Consider the following 17,349-nt stretch of genomic DNA (forward strand, 5'->3'; position numbering starts at 1 on the left):
CTCATTTTTTTTTTAGAATTTTTTTCAATAAAAACTCAACAAAAATATTCAAGCGAGATTGTTATAGTTGTCATATCAAATCATTCACTAATCAAACCACAATAAGGGATAAAGGAAAAGAAATCATCATGCATTGAATTAAATTAAATCATCCATAATAGTTCAAATAGTCCATAATGGTCTAAATCTAGAACCACCACTAAACATCATGTCCAATCCAATCAAAAATAGTTTCTCAAGTAAGGAAACAAAATGACCACAACGATTAGTAGCAAGAAAGTCTATGCCACAACTACGCAGAAGAGAATCGCTCGGCCTTCTTAGAACCTAAAATTGTTAAATTAATGGGGTCAGACAACCCAAGTTTGAGTAGAAAATAAACATACTTGCATCTATGAATGATACCAGTATATATTAAGACATAGCCTCACTCAGACTATATCTAACATACCAAAACAAATCATGCATATTTCTTAGCAGTCATTAATCATGCAACATGGTATAAATTAGAAATATCATCACATCAAGATATATTCATGCATACTCATTCATGCTACAGTTTATAATATCTCATCAAAACCATAATTATACATGAATTGTTATATAATGCATGAACTTACCATTTCTATTGTATGAGTCCTTCCTGCAAGAATAAATTCTTATCTTCAATTATTATCATCTTTCTTAAATGATGCATAAAATATTTTAACTACATGCATTTCACATTCTTGTTTCACTTTATCAATCATTTGTGGGTATAACACAGAGTTACCCAGTTTGGAGGTATGACCAGGCTTGTTCATTCATATAATTGTGACTTATTAACCTACATTACACCCCAACACTGGTCATAATTTTAGGAAGGGATGGTGACTTTGAGAGAGTTTCCAAACTCTGCAACCTGATATATCAATTTTTTTTTCATGAGTCATACCTACCGCACCATAGATAAATCATGGTAGTTCCCTCTAACTCCGTGGGTGGGGGACAAAAGCAACCTTTTGTGCTAAACTAAACATCCCCATAGTCACTCAATGTACTAGACTTACTCTCTTTTATTAAGCCACAAAAGAATTAAATTCACATTTTTTTTAAATTTAACTATCTTGTTATATGTGCCAATACAAAATGCAACCACATAGTGTTCATATGCAAACAATATATGGCACCAACATGCATATGCTTGATTAGTCTTTATCATTAAAATTCACAGGATAATTGCAAGCAACATGCATTATCATAACATGATAAGCTAAACATCAATTACTTATACATACAACATATCAAGCATAGCATCCCATGTAAGTCACTCCATGTATGCAAAATAGCATCATGCTTTCATATCATGCTATCACACAAGAAAAGTCTGAGAAGGCCGAGTGATTCTCTTCTGCATAGCTATAACGTTGACTTGCTTGCTACCTGTTGAGGTGGTCATTTTGTTTTCTTACTTAAGGAAATATTTTTTATTGGCTTGGACATGATGTTTAGTGGTGGTTCCGGATCTCGATCATTATGGACGATTTGAACTATTATGGATGATTTAATTTAATTCAATGCATGATGATTTCTTTCTCTTTATCTCTTATTAAGGTTTGATTAATGAATGGTTTGATATGATAACTATGGCAATCCTGTTAGAATATTTTTGCTGAGTTTTTATTTAAAAAATTCTAGAATCTCTATTGAACGCTCCTCGATCATGGGATAGTTCTGTACTTCGAGATCCTCATACTGAATGATGTGTGTTGGGTCAGACACATACTTCCTCAGCATCAATACATGAAACACATTATAGAAAAGGTCCTACATACCTTGGGCTAAGCTTTCCCTTCTTGTTGAATCAAAATATGCTCTTAGTTTATGAAACTTTAACAAATACATGATCCTCAACTTCAAAAGCAAGCTCACATCCCTTTGGATCGGTATAACTTTTCTGATTACTATGAGCGGTCAGAAGCCTATTATGAATCAACTATACTTGATTGGTATAATGTTATAGTACTATTGGCGATTTGATAGACCAATCACCAACCTCACTCTAACAAACAGGTGATCTACAGGGTTGCCTATACAATGCCTCGTACAGAGTCATACCGATGCTCGAATGATAACTATTGTTGTAGGCAAACTCTGCTAATTTCAAGGGCTTACTCAAATCACCCTTTCAATCTAGTGCACAAGCATGCAACATGTCCTCTAGTGTCTGGATCATCCTCTCTGACTGTCCATTTATCAGAGGGTGAAAGGTCGTACTAAACTTTAGCTTTATCCCCTAAGCCTTCTATAATTGTCCTTAGAACTTCGATGTGAACCTCGAATCTCTATTAGAAATGATCGATATGGGTTCCTCATGCAACCTGACGATCTCATTCACATATAAATCTGTGAGACAATCCAAGGTCTAACTCACCTTGGTCGGTAAAAAATGTATTGACTTCGTAAGGCGATCCACAATCACCCATATAGAATCATATTAATGCCTAGTCTTGGGCAGACCTACCACAAAGTCCATGGTAATGTCTTCCCACTTTTACTAAGGTATCTCTAGGGTCTGCATCGGTCCTTCAGGGTTTGCATCAGTCTGCAAGGTTTGTGATGCTCTATCTTGACTTGTTGGCATACAAAGCACCTTGAAACGTACTCTGCAATCTTCTGTTTCATTTTGTTCCACCAAAATTTTCTTTGTATGTCTTTGAACATCTTGGTATTACCAATATGAATAATGTATTTGGACCAATGTGATTTATCTAATAACTCTTTCCTCAACTTTAAATCTCCTAGTCAAACTTGTAACGCAATTGATTTATAAATAATTTTTTGAGATCTTTTTTAATAGAAACTCAACAAAAACATTCAATCAGGATTGCCAAAATTGTCATACCAAACCATTCACTAATCAAACCACAATAAGGGATAAAGAAAAAGAAATCATCATGCATTAAATTAAATTAAACATCCATAATAGTTCAAATTGTCCATAATGATCTAGATGCAGAACCACCACTAAACATCATGTCCAAGCAAATCAAAATAGTTCCTCAAGTAAGGAAACAAAATGCCCACCTCGACAGGCAGCAGACAAGTCCACGTCACAGCTACGCAGAAGAGAATCACTCGATGATCTCTAAACCTAAAATTATTAAATTAATGGGGTCAGATTTAATTTAACTCTCTTGTTATATGTGCCAATGCAAAATGCAACCACACACAGGGTTCATATGCAAACAATATATGACACCAACATGCATATGTTTGATTAGTCATCATCATTATAATTTACAGGATAATTACAATCAACATGCATTATCATAACTTAATAGTCTAATCATCCATTACTTATACATGCAACATTTCAAGCATAGCATTAATGTGAGTCACCCCATGTATGCAAAATAACATTGTGCTTTTATATCATACTACCACACAAGCATATCAACCTTATACTATATTTACATATCAATTGTATGCTTCACTTAAGACATAACTATATGTTATGCATATGCATTCATCTATTTCAAGACATGTATAAACATTCTAAATTTTACTACTTCAAGTATCATTATTCATGTCATATAAACATGCATAATTTTATATTATATATGTTCATAAAGCATGCATATCACATTTTAGCTCAAAAATAACATGTAATTACAGTAAATCATTTCAATACTTTAAGTCATTCATCTAGTGTTTTAAGCAAATTTGTCCCCCTGTTCTAGCTTGTACACTATTGAATTCTGTCAGCCGATGAAAAATATGTATAAAATCACACAAACCATAATTAATTCTCTAGATTTTTTCTAGGGTTCACATGCATGTCTACAACATACTGACCAAGGCCCAAATTCAGATTACTTACAAATTAAGAGAATCAAATACAAGAATAATGCACACTTAAAATTTAGCAAAATAAAAAATTATAACTAAAATTCACATGTAATGAGTTTTCCCTCTAGATTTTTCAGTAGATTCTTAAACATGTCTACTTTCAGCCACCAAAAGCCCAGACTAAAAAATGTTCTATAAAAATTAAAAAAAAAATTGGGAATAGATCCCTATTCTGCAGAATTATAAAACAGATTTCTGCAGCCTACAAAAATTTTCCTATCTTGAATAAATTTCTGGGATCTCTAGAAAAGAAATCTGAAAAAAACAGTTTTTACTAGGTGTTCTACTATGTAAGATCTATCAATCAGATTTTACCCAACCCAATTTGCATCAGTTTTTATGGGTTTATGAGTCTCTCAAAAATATTGGTTGAAATAGTCTTGCAGGACAAAAATCTATCTTCTATTGCAACAAACTTTTCTTCCTTATAGGTGATCCAAGTGTGTAGAACATCACAGTATATTTTATTTATTTTGTTGAATACATATTCTAGAAGAAATTGAATTTTTCTAAACATGGTCAGGTCAAAAACATGAACAACATGTTTATAAATTCAAGGTTTGTATTTAAGCATAAAAACCCTTCATGAAACTCATTCATACTTGCATAAAAATAATTTTGCAGACATTATCATGATATCACAATATCTAAAAACATAAACCAACATAAACATGATATTAAATTTCTAGATTAATTGATTTGCGTACACAATATACAAAAACTATTGATTTATACATAGATCTATAACATATTCCCATCAACTGATTTCCAAATCTATGGAAGCTATAGTAATATATGAAAACATCAAATTATGCATCTTTACATGTTGATAAACAATAAATACATCAGTATTTTACATGCTTGCACACATATTCTATTTTTTATTTCAAAATTGATCTAAAGAAAAACCCTAATTTCTCAAAACCAAATCTCCAAAACTATGTTTTGGTTTTTGAAACATGCCTTCATGCTAAACCATAGCCATTGCTGCTTCTAGCCTAGGTTGTATGCCAATCCATGCCCTTGATCAGTAGAGGGCATGTCAATGCATCCCAATATTGAATCACCAATATAGGTAAAAGATCCTCTACCTTTTTGTCATTTTTCTCGAGTTTGTTGTCCTGTTTCAAGCCTCCTTCAATGGAGGTTTTGCTCTAGCAATTGTGGAGAAGGGAAATAAGGTAAGAAGGAGAGATATGAGAGAGAGAATGAGAAAGGAATTGAGAAAGGATAATGGGAGAGAAAATGCCAAAATCATGTGGCCTTCTCTCTCTTCCTTTTCTGTATAATGTGGTTGGGTTTCATTACCCCAATTAAGCCTTGGCCATATAGCAAGGACATGACCTATTTTAGAAACCCAAAAGTGTTTTCTCCTTCTTCCATATGTCTAACTTGTTTCTAAAACAAAAGAATCCAACCCAAGGTTTCCTTTTTAATTGTTTTCATTTCTTATTCTTTTCAATTTTGACTTTTCTCAAAACATGCCAATTCCTTTTTGGAATCCATATGGGATTCCTAGACTTGGGATCTTATCCATATGGGACACACCCTCCTAGTCGATTTACTTAATATTAAACTAAATCTTAAAATTATATTTCTCAATTACTTAATGTCAAGTTAACAATTCAATTTAAACTATATATCTTAAGTTACTTAAATAAAACCTAAACTAATTAAACCATATGTGGCATCCCTTAGGTTGGTCTCACATTCTAGATGAGTGACAAGTATCACCCATTCCACTGGGTCACCCCTTTCTGTGGGTCCCACGAGCCACCTCACCCACTAGAGGTCCCACTTAGGTCTAGGTGAAATTTGTAATCTATCTCAAATTTATATTTTTATTTTAAAAGTGATTTTAACTTCAATTTAACTCTAAAAAGTGAAATTCAACTCTAAATAAACTCTAAGTATAATTGAATCCTGGATATAAGGTCAAGCATTGCCACCTATAAATCCAAACATTAAAATAACTCATGAATTTATTTTTTATTCAAATAAAAATATCAAAAAAATCCTCAGATGTTACATGCACCTTCACGTAGGTACGAGTGTTCTTCAATGGCACCAAGACAGAATGCTGACATGGCTTGAGTAGTCTTGTTCTTGTAGGGCCAGCACTTGGGTACGTGATTTCTAGATGATCATGCTATAGGGGTGATCCCCTATTTATATAATTCAGAATAAGATATGGATTACTAGCTTTTTGTGTTTGAATCCAACCCCAAATTGATCTAGGTCTATCATGGGTGAGGATAAGGCCTATCCAAGAGAGACCTCTCAGAAGGAAGCCCTTTCAAGAGGAGTCCTCCCACCCTGAAAGATGTGTAGGGCACTGGAAAGAGATAGAGATAAGCCATTTGGCTTACCCATTTGTTCACTACAGCGGATGGTGAAATGACTGTCATCCCATAGTGGATGGCGCTCCCTTTTTGTCATCTCGTAACGAATGGTATTCTGTTATGTTGTCCAGTAATGGATGGTGTTCCATTTTGCCATATGAGAGTGAGGGGTGTCCAATTCTCGTTGGGTGCCTACAAATGCTTGGCTCCAAAAGATATTAGCAATTGGGCATCATAAAATTTTGGTGTTTGTAGTGTGTGAATCTCATCCAATTTATAAAGTTAAGTCTTCAGTTGTGAATGTCTTGAGGATTGCACACTCTAATGTGTGAATTTCCATGGGTTTGCATAATTTGGTGTGTGAATGTTGTTCAATTAATAAGGTTAAGTGATTTGTTGTGAATGCTATGAGTTTGTACACTCTTTTTGTGCAAATATTGTCCAATTGTTAAGGTTTATATCAAAGTCTATAGATAACATGAGGACATTCTCAAACTCTAATGTATGAATATTACAAACAATTTTCACACTCTGATATAAGCCATATCATTATTCAAATACAATGTAAATACATGTTATTTTATATACATTCATATATTCATAGTAAAAAATTTAGTAATTTAAACAAGGATTTCTGGTGTTTATTGGGAAAGATTTCATTTCTTCTGTCTAATTGATATGTATGTTTAATCTATGCTAAATACCTAAGTTCTAGGTTTTTTTAGGTGTTGTTGATAATTAATGTTTAAATTAATAATTAAATTAACAAATTAATTTAATTAGTAATTTAAGATAATTATTAATTTGTTCAGATAGTGGTTAATTACCCTGATAAATAATAATTGACTATGTAAGTTAATTAAACTATAAGTTTCATTAAAAACAAGGCATCCATAAATCCTTATTTTCTCTCTCTTCTCTTCCCTTCTCCATCCATCGATTTTTTTTGAAGGCTCTCCACTTCTTTCCACTTAAGTGTAGTGTGGGTTACCAAAGTGGGACTCCACCCAACACAATTTTATGGTAGGGGTTTCTTAGTGTTTGTTGTGTTCTTCATGGATTCTTCTTCAACGACAAGTTAAATCTATATTTATTGTTTTGTCCATAATTAGATCTTTTCATATTCTTCCATATGTACATGTATCCATGTGATACATGTAGGTATGGGTTTGGATATACATGGGATATACCCATGTACACATCTTGTAGATGCTCCCTTTAATATTTATTATTGTGTCTTCTATTTTCAACTAGTATTCATGGTTAAAAATGTTGTTCTTGGATTTTTAATGGTGACTTACATTTTTACTTTATGTTCATGGTTAAAAATGTTGTTCTTAGATTTTTAATGGTGAGTTTATATTTTTATTTTATGTTCATGGTTTAAAATGTTGTTCTTGGATTTTTAATGGTGACTTTATATTTTTATTTCATGTTCATCGTTAAAAATGTTGTTCTTAGATTTTGAATATTGAGTTTGTATTTTTACTTCATGTTCATGGTTAAAACTATTGTTCTTAAATATTTAATAATGACTTTACATTTTTACTTCATGTTAATGGTTAAAAATGTTGTTCTTGGATTTTTAATGGTGAGTTTATATTTGTACTTCATGTTTATGGTTAAAAATGTTGTTCTTAAGTTTTTAGCGGTGAGTTTATATTTTTACCTCATGTTCATGGTTAAAAATATTGTTCTTGGATTTTTAATGGTGACTTTGCATTTTTAACTTATGCTCATGGTGAAAATTGTTGTATTTAAACCTCTAATGGTGTTTCTCTATTTATTAGATCATGATCTTAGGTAAATCCCTTGTAGATAGATTTCATTATGATGGTTCATCTATGTTCTTTGTCTTGTTCATGATTAAAATATTTCATTTCAACTCTTAAGGTTGGTTCTCTATTTTTAGATCATGATTATAGTAAAACCTCTTATAGATAGATGGTAGATGATGGTTCTCTATTTCTTTTTATCACCTTGTGTTTTGGATTTCAATAAAATACCTATTTGGGCTATTGAGAAACCTAATCATGTATGGTTTCAAAGTATAAACTTGTAAGGCTTTAAGTACAAACTTGTATTATTTTGAAATCTAAGCTTACATGGTTCAGAATCTAAGCTTGTATGGTTTTTAAAAAAAGCCACAAGCTTGTATGATGATAAATGATTTTAAAATATAAGCTTGTAAGGTTTTAAAATACAAGCTTGTATGATTTTTGAAATCTAAGCTTCTATGTTTATAAAACATAAACTTGTATGGTTATGAAATCTAAACTTCTAGGTTTATAAAACATATATTTGTATGGTTTTGAAATCTCAGCTTGTGTAGTTTCAACTGGTATGGTTTTGAAATGTGAGTTTGCTTGATTTAAATATATATATATATTCATGAGATTTAAATGTATGCCAAGGATGAAGCATAACACAATGCATGCTTGACAATGCTATGAGATGATTTGTGTTTTTGAATGCGAAGCATGATGTTTAATGATGTTTGATGCATACGATACATGCTTGCACTTGTTCGGTATAAATATATTCATGAAGTTTGAATGTATGCCATGAATGAAGTATGTCACAATGCATGATTGAGATTATTTATGTTTGGTATGTGAAGCATGATGTTCAATGCATGCTTGCACTATCAATATTATTGTATTGGTAGACATATATATTCATGAAGTTTGATTGTATGCCATGGATGAAATATGCCACAATGCATAATTGATGATGTTGTAAGATGATTTATGTTTGATCTATGAAGCATGATGTTTAATAATGTTCAATGCATACAATATATTCTTGCACTATCAATATTATCCCCTATGTTAGTCATATGGTTCAAGGAACCTTCGTAGTGTCATCGGACACTTGTGTGGATTTTTCTATTTCTGAGATTGCCATTGAAGTGCACGTGAACTATGTCATATATATTTTTGATAGCTTGAATATGAGCTTGGGTATGTCCAGAACCTATAGGGTACATAAGAATGCACCATGATATATGTATACATCTACACTTTGTTTTGTTCTCTTGCTCTCATCGGCGAGATGCTCACTTGAGCCAAGGGCACCAAAGCTACGTTAATGGGTTGAGAACATAACAATGTCATGATATGACCATTACCCTAAGCGGGTACTTGGGGTACTGAGCCATGTTCACCTCATGAATCGAGGTACACGAACTGTTAATCACATTAAGAAAGTAAAGAACAACCCTGTAATCCATTCACACCATTTTGGTTTACCTTGGAGAAGGTAGTTTAGTACAAGCTTGAGTGACGATGTCACATGTAGATTTCACCTATATGCCATACCGACTTGAATTCAAGAGTAATGGTGTCCTTTAGCCTTATGTCACTTGAAGTTAGGGAGGTTCGGGTTATCCATAAGTGATACACCTCATCTATTGCAATAGTGCAAATTACAATCTAGTGAACCCTTATGGGACTCTCTCAGACACAGACCGCTCGCTTGAGGTAGTTGATTTGGTCTATTAGGCACTATGAGAAAAAGAGACTTGTAGCATAATACAGACCATAGTGATCTCGCCAGATATGATAAAGTCACCTCCACGTACTCGGAGGCATAATCAAGAGAAACAAGGCTTATAATGATACATCAATTGTTAATTATTCTTATTGATAAGATATATGTTGCTAGTTATTTCTATTACAGTTATATCTTGATCAATATTGATGATATATTGTGAGAGCATGATTTTGTTAAACTAATAAACTGTGATATTGTATTATTGATGATTGTTTTGGTATTGTTCAATTTTTATATTTGTGATTTATCTTACCTGCTCACAAGAGTTTGACCCTGTTTTACAGGGTGCAGGTGATGAATGAATGGCACTGTGATGGCGTGATTTAGTGGCAAGGCCGAGAACCATGTTTCTATCTTTGTTTTCAATCTTAGGATTTTGTCCATTTCAGTTACACTGAGTTGTTTGAATGTATTTTATGAACATGTTAATTGTGGATAATGAAATTTTATGAAGATATTAATAGATATGCTTTTCATTCTATTCTTATGGATCTGTGTTCCCACTGGGATCACTAGGTGTGTGGACTTGGATCCAAGTCCAAATGAGAATTAAATCCAGTCCAGCCTCGACCTTATTATTTTTTGTAACCCGCTCAGGGTTGTCCAACTTAAAACCCCAAAACTATTTTTGTTGTGTCACATTTTAATAGACTTTCAAACAAAAAATTGGGTTGAAATTTTACGTATTTTAAGTCAAAAATTTTAGGGCATTACACTTCAGTTGTGAATGTCTTGAAGATTGCAAACTCTAATATGTGAATGTCCATGGGTTTACAAACTTTGGTGTGTGAATATTGTTCAATTGATAAGGTTCTGTGCTCAATTGTGAATGTCATGAGTTTGCACTCTTTTTGTGTAAATGTTGTCCAATTGTTAAGGTTTGTGTGAGAGTCTATGGATAACATGAGGACATTCTCAAACTCTGATGTGCAAATATTACAAACAATTTTCACACTCTGATATAAACCATATCATTATTCGAATACAATGTAAACACCTTATATTCATAGTAAAAAACCGGATACAATTTATATATATATATATATATACATTGGTACATTGACACATTTATAGTATACAAAAATATGTACAATAAAACCTATTACAATTTGTATATACATTGACACATTCATAGTATATACATTGGTACATTGTCATATTCACAATATAAAAAAAAACTTGTATAAAAAAACTGTTACAATTTATATATACATCCGTACATTCACTATAAAAAAATGGTTACAATTTATATATACATCCACATATTCACGGTATATACATTCAAACAATGAAACAAAAGTGTTTATACAACATAAAATTGTTTGTAAATGTATCTATACAACATAAAACTATTTTAAAATATGATCACAACTGCAAGGAATCCAGGGCTTGCGATTCTTGTGAACGTTGCATATCATGTCCTTGTGCTGTTAGCTCCTCAAGCTCCATATCCTTGCAAGATAGCTCTCTATCTTTGCTAGAGAGCACCACTGCTTGAGTGTTTATAAGATTTTGTTGATTATGTATAATGAAGTCCTTTGATTCAAGCGGATCCTGCAGCCTACAGATTTAAGCTCTTGTAAGATCTAAGTTTGCATCCACTTCACTTGCCAGTCCTTCTAAGCTTTTGTCTTCTTACCATAATTTGCTATGATTCCTTTCATTTCTAATACACACACACACACACACACATATATATATATATGAGATAATAAATTTGTAATGAAAGTAAATTTGCAAACAAATTTAATATATGTATAAGTGTATCACCATCTTAATGCCCCTCTTTGTGCTAAAATTATTTGACAATTCCTAGTTGTCAACAACTATGTTCTTTTGGCCCACATGTATCATGGAATACATGTCAGTGTTATCGCCGCCATCATGTTGGTTTTTAAGTTTGGAGGAGAACGTGGGGTAGTCATTGAACTAATCCTTCAAATAGGTTGAAACACTTTTGATAACTATGGAAGGGTGATGGGGTTGTTGCTAAGCATACCTAAATGGTTGGACCACTAGGTTGGTCATTTCACATTCAACTTCATTCATGTTCTACAACCAAATGTCCTTCCTCGTGAGGTTTATGGCTTGGACAACCACATCTTCCTTCACTACAACATCTTCGTAGGGGCATCCATTATTCCCCTCTTCTTCCTGATAGTCTAGGTTTTCTTCAGCATGTGACCTACTCTAAATAGCAACATAATTTATGTAAAAAAAACCCTAAAATATAAACCATTGTTTTTTGAAAAAATGAAGCATCACGTTTAATGCTCGTATGGAGATTCACAAAAGCATGGGAAGATTCACACTAAAGTCTTGAAAAATTTTGTGAATCTCATGACCAATATGTGAATGCTCATAAAGTCTCCAAATGATCACAATATCTGCATATACAAAGGATGTTTGTGAATCATCTTGCAAATATCACGAGGATGTCCGCAAATGAATGAGGGAATTTACAATAGGTATTTGTGAATATCAACAAACATTTGCGAACCTCCTTAATTAAGGTTCACAGGTTTTATTCGCAAAAGTCATACTCTATTTGTAAATGTTGTACTACATTTATGTAGGTCTAATCAAAGTGTGAACATTTGGGACATTCGCAACTCCTTAAGGAGTATTTACTTAAGTGAGGTTCACGGGTTATATTTGCAAAGGTTGTACTATAGATGTAAAAGTTGTACTATATTTGTGAATGTTTGCGGAATCTCTTTTTTATTGAAAGGTTGTGAACTTCCTACAATATACCTATATGTCGCATGAATCTCAATAGGTTTGCATGTGCGAAAGGCAAATGTCCTAAAAAAGTCTAGAATCGATGATTTTGAATATACAGAGGATTTTATCAAATTAATAGGCATTTTAGGAAGCGTGTCATTTTTAAAAGATAGTACAATCAATTTATATATATAGGGTAAATATTGGCTACTAATGAAGGTAAGGAACTAATGAGTATAAATCATTCTTTTCTTCAAAAATGTCTATTTTTTTGTAGATCGAGTGTTACAAATGTGATCTATATGGTTTGTTTAGTAGGGCACTTATTATGAATCATGTGATTATGACAAGTAATTAAATTTTTAAAAGGATCAAAAAATCAGCGACCCAAATTCTATAAGAAAAACGTTATTTAGCGAAGGAAATAATCTGTCGCAAAGTTGCGACGAATTAGCGAGAGGAAACTATCCATCCCTAAAATTACAATTAGTTGCGGAATTTGCGATGGAATAATTCCGTCGCAAACGCTGTCGCAAATTTGCGATGGATTAGCGATGAAAAAATTTCGTCTCACACTCCGTCGCAACTTTGCGATGGATGTGTATCTGTCACAAAATCAAATCTCTGTGGATTAGCGACGACCTTGAGATGGATCATGGCATTCGCTAATCCGTCACAAATTAGCAACGAAAGTAGCAATAGATATGTTCTGTCGCTAATTAGTGACTAAGAAATTGCGATGAAAGTTATTCGTCGCTAGTCTGTCACTAAACTGTTCAGCGATGGATTACGTCTGTCGCTAATCCGCAGATTTCTTGAAGTGAATTATGTCAAAAATTTCATAACTAAAAAGATCAGATTTTTACATTAGAAAATCATGATCCAAGGTTTGATACTTAGTAAAGAAAACATGTTGAACATATCTATGTGGTTAGATTGAGTGATACACCTATGATTTCTAGCTCATTAGTTCTTTATCTTTATTCATAGCAAATATTTTCTCATATATATATATATATATATATATATATATATATATAGAGAGAGAGAGAGAGAGAGAGAGAGAGAGAGAAATTGGTAGTTGCTCACAAGTCAGGTGTGAAATGGTACATGGTAAATGAGTTTTTCTGCCCTTTCGATGTTTTTTTTTGTAGTTTTGACCCCATAAATGTGTCAGGCATGGTTGATTTATGAGGAATCCACACCTGGATCATGTGTTTTTGATGAAAAAAAATGATATTTGGAGCCTTAAAAATTTACAAAGATTTTGAACCATTGATTTTTTGAGCCTTATAAAAATCCACCCATATATTGGAATAGTGTCCTTCAAGAGCTGATCCTTATAAAATCAAGTACACAGATCACATTTGTAGGGTCAGAATTTAAAAATAAAATAAACAAACACTGAAAAACCCATTTAGCACATTCATTTTGCACCTACCAATCATATATATATATATAGGAACTGGGGGTGCAGATTCAAAGACTTGGTCAATGGGAGTAAATGCCTCTACAATGTCTCGTGAATATCTTCTCTTGAGAAATTCTGCAGCTAGCTCGGCAACCCAAGCTACACTGCCAAAGTGTAGTTTTGCCTAATGTTGTCAGAATCAATTTCGAACCTGAATCGAATTTCAAAATGATTCAAAGAATTGGCCGATTCAACGCCAACTTGAATTGAGTTGAATCGGTCAATTTTATTTGCTTTAATTTTAAAAATTATATAATAAAAAAATGGAAAAAGATTAAATAAAAGAGCTGATTCAACCCTGATTCAGCCTGAATCTGGTCAATTCTGCCCGATTCGAGGTGAATCGATGTTGAGTCGGCCGAGATTTTATAAGAGGGTGAATTAACCACTCTATTGAACCGTATTTTGGACCGGCAAGCATTGACCGCGTCGCAATGATTCTGATAACATTGGTACTTTTGCCACTCACAGACAACTACATTTAATCAAACACCATTTGTATCCCTATCACATAATACACCAACTACGTGCATGCAATTATGGAGAGAGAGAGAGGGGGAGGGCTCCGCGTGGTTGGTAGGAGCTGTTAGTGCACGTCTCCTTACAGTGGGACGTTGCAGGTTCAAATCCAGTGGTAAGTAAGATTTATGGAGAGAGGGAAAGACCTTTCCCTATCAACATTATGGTTTGGAACTTGTCAAACAGTATGGGTAAAGGATGCAAATACGGAATCCATAGTTCTCATGGTTTTGGCAAATACATGTGCATGTTTGAGGCCATCGGTAAAACTATCATGGGGATTTACCACTTCCAACCGGTTGCATGTTTGGAATGTCAATTTAATGCTGCATTTAAAACATTGAAAGGGTATCCAAAGAGGAACTGGAGCAGTTCGAAGCTCTGTTGGTGTGAGAACCGAGGTGATGGCAACTACCACCTCATTAAGGTGGTAGCTGAAATGAGGAACTGGGAATCGGCAAATGCCACCCTAATTCCCTCTTTTCTCTTTTTTTTCATCAACGCCCTCAGACTCTGAGTTTCCAAACAGGGCCTTAGGTTCTGTTTGAGAGACGGTGTTGGAGAGGAGACGAAAGGGGCGATGGAAGTGAAGAAGAAAATAGGAGATGAGGCTGGAGTTGTCAACTGCATCCTTGCTCACAAGGATGTAGTTGAAAATTGCTCATTTCCAGACCCCTTCTCCACTATAAATGCCATAATCATTTTCCAAAAAAGAGTTCCAAACAAACACCTTTGAGGGGGTTGGTGGTATTAATTAAACCATTACTAAATACCATCTCCCATCATATTTCGGGCTAAAGGTGGCTTTATCTGTGAAAAGATCAGGTGATTGCACAAATATTTGTTACATTAAGTACCTAATCACCCTTCATCTTGGGGATAGAGCCTGTCAGGTGTGGGACCCAAGACCTGATGGAGGGAGATGGAGTGCTTAATGCACGAAGTTTTTGTACAATCATATTGCACCCGATCCGGACTCGCTTTATCTTGGCATTCAAATTTTGATCCAGTAAAATTATTGTTGGTGGTACAATAAAAGCAAACCACGTGATGTATCCAATGTAGATCCAAACAAACACATTTCGATTTCAATCTTGTTTGTATAGGAAACAGAAAGTTGCAATAGTTTCAAAATATATATCTCTGGTTGTCGTTAATTACTTATTATTTGGACCTGAGTTGGGACCCAGGTCCGGCCCATAGTGGGCTTGCCCGCAGGCCTACCGTGCCCAGCTCTAATTGTCATTGAAGTTTGCATTTAACCATATCGAATGCATGAGGATAGTATTGTTATTTGATATTTACTGGAGTATTTGTTGCACCTTCACTCAGACAAGAATGAAGCCATCGTATCTCCTCATTAAATGCATTTTAAAAGCTAGGGCTGGATAATGGGCAGGCCAGCCAACCTGTTGAACCCGGTTTGGATTGGGCCTTCTTCCAAAAACTAGGCCTAAGCCCAACCCATGAGGGCCGGGCCGGGCCAGCCTGTTGAACCCGGTTCGGATTGGGCCTTCTTCCAAAAACTAGGCCCAAGCCCAACCCATGAGGGCCAGCCCGTTGTCAAGCCCTATTCGAAACTTATCATACAATTCCAATGTCTATCCTTTTTAGCCCATAAAAACCCGATCAGGCCGGTAAATAAATCCAAATCCGACCCCAAACCAGATCAGATTTTTCTATTTATAACCCGATCCTCCAATGCAAAATTTCATACCAAACCCGCATAAGGAGCAACTTTTTTTCATCTTTGAAATGTGGTGCCACGTGGCAGCAGGCCCCATTCATTAAGAGAGGGGCCCACTCCTCTCACCTCCCTCTTCTCTCTATTCAAGGTAAATTCGGCCGATCACTCAACAATGTCTTCAATCATCCGCAGTTGCATTTATTCCATCTGTCCAATTATTGGACACGACCTTTAACGTGCTATGAATTGCGTTAAAAACGCTAATGTCTTTGTTACTTTAAAAACTTTTTAACATTTCATTTATCGTTTAAATATTCATTCTCAAAAAAAAAAAATGTATTGCTTAATATTCTGCATTGTAATAATAATTCCAATTTTAAACCTTCATTTTTATATTTACAATTGAAATTTTGAATGTTATCTAATGGCAAACTCTTTTAATTAAAATTTTAAATATTATTTATATGTCAAATTTAGAAAAAATTGCAAGTCTTCAGGACTTGTTTTTCACAAAAATCATGTACTTGAACCAGCCCGGCTTTCCAGAAAAAAAGCATGTTCGAGCTCGACTCAAGCCAAGTTGATTTTTTGAAATATTACGTTTCAATGAAAGTGATTATAGGGGTGGGCATCAGCCCGGCTCAAACCCATTTATTTTCCTTTATTTCCATGACACGAAAAAATAATTCTTAATTAGTGCAACTAATTAAGTAAATAATAATTAACAAATAGCAACTTTCCATGCAACTAATTAGGTAAATAGTAATAGTTACCTAAATTATTATGTAATAGTTAATTTTTTTTAAAAAAAAAATTATTAAAAAAAATTAATAAATAACTCAGACCCATTGACCCACTCGGTAGCCCACGGGCAGGCCCGGGCCAAGCCCACATATGTAACGGGCTAGGTTTCAGCACGATACTTAATGGTCCTGGTCCTAAAATCATGACCCAAACCCGGCCCATGACGGGTTGGGCAGCCTGATGCCCGACCCTAAATGGAAAAGGTGGAATTTGAAACACACACATCCCACTTGGATGAAACATTTGCTTTTCTTTTACCTAAAAAAGTTATACATTTACTAAAACTAGCCTTATGATTATCAACCGAGATTAATCAAGCTCGGATCATTTATATTTAACGAGCTTGAGCTTGTGTT

This window comes from Nuphar pumila, chromosome 12 (genome assembly GCF_984573655.1).
Source record: "Nuphar pumila chromosome 12, dmNupPumi1.hap1.1, whole genome shotgun sequence".
NCBI classification, from domain to species: domain Eukaryota; kingdom Viridiplantae; phylum Streptophyta; class Magnoliopsida; order Nymphaeales; family Nymphaeaceae; genus Nuphar; species Nuphar pumila.